The sequence below is a fragment of the Lactuca saligna genome, chromosome 8 (assembly GCF_052625555.1).
Source record: "Lactuca saligna cultivar CGN05327 chromosome 8, ASM5262555v1, whole genome shotgun sequence".
Lineage (NCBI taxonomy): Eukaryota > Viridiplantae > Streptophyta > Magnoliopsida > Asterales > Asteraceae > Lactuca > Lactuca saligna.
The window spans coordinates 219265495-219270971 of record NC_136424.1 but is presented as its reverse complement, the minus strand read 5'-3'; the positions used below and the strand labels follow the sequence as shown (position 1 = coordinate 219270971).

Here is a 5477-nt window from a genome sequence, read left to right as displayed (position 1 = left end):
TTATATTATTAGTTTTTCTATTTTAATAAATTTCATATAAAACTTAAATGTAATATTTACAATAAATATAGTAATAAATAAATATCAATTTCATTAATGGATTACCTTTGTATTTCAAAATTCTTAAATTGAAGCTCATTAGTTTATTTTATTTATTTATTTAAATTTAAATTATAAAATAAAAAAATCAATTTTAATAATTTATTATTTTTCTTATTTTCCTATAATCCAAAGTTCTTAAATAGTTAGACCTTTATATTTAATTTTTTTTAATTAACTCAGTTAATACATGGATGTTATATCTAATGTGCTAATAACCACATCACAATGTCATTAAAAATTGTGCATTTGCTCAATTGTGGCATTTGGTTTTGATGCACCTCCTTCTCAATGGCTTTAGTGTGCTTCTTTTCCAATTCAACCTTCTTTTACAAAAATTCTTATGCCAAAAGGAAAGGATTTAACATTTGCAAGCCATTTTATTCATCAAAATCCACTTCAACAACCATCACGACTGCTCAATCCCTGGTTAGACGATCAGCAAACTATAAAGTATCTTTATGGTCATTTTATCATATTCAGTCACTCTCTACCAAATACAAAGTATGCTATTTAATTTCAATAACTATTTCCATTTTACATGTCATTTTTAATTTGCTAGTGTATTCAGAAATTTAAGCTACATGCGCAGGGAAATGATTACATGACTAGAGCAGATACTTTGAAAGCTGTAGTGAAGTCGATGCATGATACGCACAGCCGGCCATGAGCCATACCTTGAGTACCCTTGAACTCATTGATGATTTACAGAGACTTGGAATAACATATCATTTTGTGGATGACATAAGTTATCTCTTGGAGATGATTTACCACAATTACTATAAAACTCAAGAGAAGTGGTATAGAATGGATCTAAACCATAAAGCCCTTGGTTTTAGATTGACGAGAATACATGGCTATGATGTTCTTGAAGGTACAAATTTTATAACCTCTAATGTTTCATTTCGCTTAAAATAATTTAAAGATTACTATATTGGTCCAACATCCAAAAGTATGAAGTTTCATAGAACACGTGTCAAAAAATTAACACTTTCATCATTATTTTTTTTTGTATATAATTAGACATATTTCACAACTTCAGCTACGCAACTCGAAATCTCAAGCCGAACTTATACAATGATATGATGTGCACGCTGAACGTGTACGAGGCTTTATATTATTTTATTAGACAAATATATTTCTTGTACCCTTACGATATTTTTCATTAGTTAGAAGGAAGGGTGTTCATGTAAGTTATTTATTAGCTAGAGGGGTGTTCATTAACTTTCATATATTCCTTTGAGAATGAAGGCATATTGGACGATTTAAGAGATTTCACAACTAAGTATCTCAAAGAAAATATAAAGGAAATTAATGAAAATTTATCATCATTGTTAACTCACCCTTTAGAGCTTCCCCTGCACTGGAGAGTACCAAGGGTAGAGGAAAAATGGTTTATCCTAGAATTTGAGAATAAAAGTGGCATGAATCCGACCCTTTTGGATCTTGCAAAATTGGATTTTAATATTGTACAAGCTATACACCTTGAAGATCTAATAAAGCACTCTTCAAGGTAACATTTCTTACATATGTGGATGCATTATTTCATTGCGACTTGTTAGATATCCTATAAATACACTATAGTTAGAGGTACTAGAATAGACTAAAGATGATAGTTTATGACACAAATGAACAGACGGTGAAGAAGTACAGGTTGGGATAAGAAATTAAGTTTTGCCCGAGATCGATTGGTGGAGGATTTCATGTGGACGGTTGTTGTTAATTACCTACCTCACTTTAGTGATGAAAGGAAAACACCATCGAAGGTTAACGCCATAATAACTACTATTGACGATGTCTATGTTGGTATAATCTAGAAAGTATGGAGACCATTTTATTTCCAGTTTATTCATGTAGGATGTTTTCAAAGGCCATGTTGGTCATTTTCCCTTTTCTTTAGAAACTAGCAATTAAGTGGTTTAGTGTTTCCAGGTTTTTAGCTAATTGATAGGATAAGTAGGTAGAATGTAACATTATTTTTTGAAGTAGTGAATATACCACATAAAATTTGCCCCGTGTCGTTTTGTACTTTGTTCTCTCTAATTCTCCTTGTAAAACTGCAACACCAGGTCCATCACCTTTAGTCTATGATGTGCCAATGAATTTCAACAATTTACTGACGTTATTGAGAGGTAATTGTAAATATATATGCTCTTTTTTCCTTGGAATTACAAGTTGATTAATTAGTAATTGAATAAATTCCACATTATTTCAAAATACATTTGTAATTTGTAGAAGGGACATCAATTTGGTCGAAAAGCTTCCACAATATACGAAGATGTGTTTCATTGGATTCTACCACTCGATAAATGAGATGACATATAAGATGTTATATTAAAACCCTAAGAGTAAGATGAGGATCACATCTTATTGTCGTGACCTCTTTTGATTGGTATTATACCTAACTTGATTACTTGATTGGTGCATGTGGGATGCATTCTACATCCATGTCAGCTTTCTACATCCATGTCAGGTGTGGTTACTACTCTACATTCAATTTTCATTTTTCTTCTATTTGGGTTTTCTAAGAATGTAACAACTAGGAATAAGGGATGATATGTCAAGTCTCTTTTTTCCTAAAAGTTTGTATTGGAAGGATTTTTGGGTATTAAGTTATTTGTTGTTTGTTTTTTATTCTCTTGCATCATGGCCTTGATTACTGGGCACATATTAAATTTATTTGAAAACAAATTTCTAAAAATAATTTGACTATCAATGATTGAGTTTCCATTTACTTCATTGATACAATACATTTTTGTACTGTTCTGTCTCCAATCTTCTGTTTCTAGGGTTTCCATTTGAACCTAATGATCTTTTAGGGACATAACATGTGAGGTATGTCCAGTGTGTGCATGTAGACAATAGCTTGGATTAGCTGCATCCCATATTGTACAAATATTATCATCCAGGGAAACATCCCCAAAATGTTGAATGTCATCAAGCTGATTTGTTGAGGAGGCAAGGGCAGTTGTTCCCTGATTAGAAAAAGCATAGTAGCTGTTGTTATTCCATCACCACACCAGTACCTTACATCTTAAAGTCGAACAACTACTACACCATCGCTGCCACTACTCTATCCCTGTCACTTTCTCTCCATCCTTATTCTCTCCCTCTCAATCATTGATTGCAACCACTCATTACAGATCATATACGCCCATAGTTTGGAGCCCTTAAGTCAACGTCCTCCAGGTATACTTTTACATAAAGCTTCTGATTACACCCTTTGCTTTTTTCTGATTTAAAACTGTCCTTATTTTCCTCTCTAGGTTTCCGCTTAATCCAAGTTCTAAAGGAAAAGATTTCAATACTTTGTTACATAAACATGAAAATGACGGTGGAAAAGATGTCATGAGGTCAAGTGTTCCTCAGAAGCTTCGAATTGCTTCACATTTGGTATGTTTCTGTTTTATATCAGCATTCTTTTTCTACTTTTTGGTGTTGTAACGGTATTTTGTGTTTGATTTATCTTTCTTCTCTATTAAACCTTATCAAAGCTTGACCCTCGAATGAAAATCTAAGGATAGCTACACGACATACTTTTTCATTTTGCTCTTTTTTATCCTCCTCTTTCTATCTCTAAAAACATGGCAATGTCAGCCGATTTCTCAGATTTGATTTTTTTTTCTTGAACCATTTTTGGTTAAAGCTTTTATTTCTTTGATTCCCCCACATTGTGGTTGAAATTATTTTGTTTGAATCTTAAAAATTTACTTTTTGGATGGCCGTCATGTTCAAGTTGAAGGTTTTATATATGCATGGTGTTTATTTGTTTCCCACCACAGTCATCCTCACACCCTTCCCCTCGAAACAAGCAAAGGTGTTTGGTTTGAATGATTTCTAGCACTAGAGATGCTCTAATATGGTGATGAAGCTCTAGGAAAGTGTGTACTTGAAAAGTCTCTTGAAAAGTGATATGAATTTGTTATACATCTTTTATTTAAGCATAATTTCTTATAAACGTTTGTTTTACAAAATCAAAGATAGTTTTTTGTTTGGCCTATGTTAAGATTTTGTATTTCTTATGCTTTCATCTGTTTGTAGAATCATTGATATCCAATTACGTTTTTTTTAATAATAATCTGTTTCAGGTTAGGCTTTTTACATCAAATATTCAACTTATTTCGTGGAGGAACTGCAAGAATGGTAAGCTCTAATGAGTTTGTGTAGGAGGCCTAATACTTGCGATTTTTTGGTTATTTTAAAAACCTATTTTATAAATTAAATGGTTATGTGGTTATTCAAAAAAAATGAAATTATTAGTTTATTTGATTTTGTGGGGTTGTCTATTGTTTTGATTTGGGCTTTTGCTGAAACATGTGAGTGGGGTCATATTCCAACACAGTAGAGCCATCGTTATAAGTTAACTGTGCAAAGTCATCCTATTCTTGATTTCATTGTACAGCTTCTTAGTTAGTCAGATACTGTAGTGATGATATACAATATGTTGTAGTTAGTTAGATGTGAAATTTATATATTTTTTTGTTGGAATAGGTTGATTACACAAGATGGTTTAATTCAAACATATTTACTTCTTTTGTAACTTCACTAAAATTATTTTGATAACCAAGGACAAGACACCTAGAAACAAAAGTAAAAAGGTTTGTCATTAGCCCAAAAGATACAAATTGTTGGATGTCATGCACAAATAGAACATGGGAATGGATATAATGTATGAGTAATTAGTCCACGAGTTTAGTCTGTAAGCTTATTCACATCTATTTTTCATTTGATTTTATCAGGTTTTGGATTTTGTTGTTTGCTTTCTAATTGATTTATGTTTTTTAATTTCTAAAATGAAGAACAAAAATCAAGATATACATATGTTTTGTTTGCTTTCTGCCTTTTATTTGATTTGTCGGTTAAATCTATTCACTTAATTTGGGTTAAATGGAATAAAGTGAAAGTATGGTTGTATAATAAACAAATTTATGAAAAGTATGCTGCTATTTATTGCTTAATTTGGATTAAATGCAAGAAATACGAACTTACTTTTCACAACACTCAGGTTCTATCCTTACAAATTGTGGTTTACAAAATTTTGAAACAATTATATGTATCATCTTTGAATTGGGTTATTATGTTGTCGAAACTATTAATTACATAATATTATCTTTGTGCAAATACCAATGGAAATATTCAACTTCCTACAGATTCTTATCAGAAGTTCTGAACTTCTTCTATTCCCGCTGGAACAAATCTGTTACCAGTATCACATCATTGGAAAATGTGCAGATATTCATTTTGTAAATATGTTGAAAGTGGTGTTTGTTTTCTTTATTGTTTATTTGAGTTTTTCTTCTATTTATAGATTTGATTTCCTTTAAATTTTTTTAATGAATGTCGTTTGATGTCATTTGGCAGTGGATGCAACTCTCATC

At 31.3% G+C, this 5477-nt stretch overlaps 1 pseudogene across 1 annotated transcript; it reads left to right on the top strand.

Moving 5' to 3' along the window:
* The first annotated feature begins 385 nt into the window (after positions 1 to 385).
* On the top strand, positions 386 to 2525 carry LOC145011300 ((-)-beta-pinene synthase, chloroplastic-like; annotated as a pseudogene). The gene is made up of 4 exons (XR_013664079.1): positions 386 to 603; positions 692 to 973; positions 2169 to 2231; positions 2335 to 2525. The product of XR_013664079.1 is annotated as a (-)-beta-pinene synthase, chloroplastic-like (transcript).
* The last annotated feature ends 2952 nt before the right edge of the window (positions 2526 to 5477 follow it).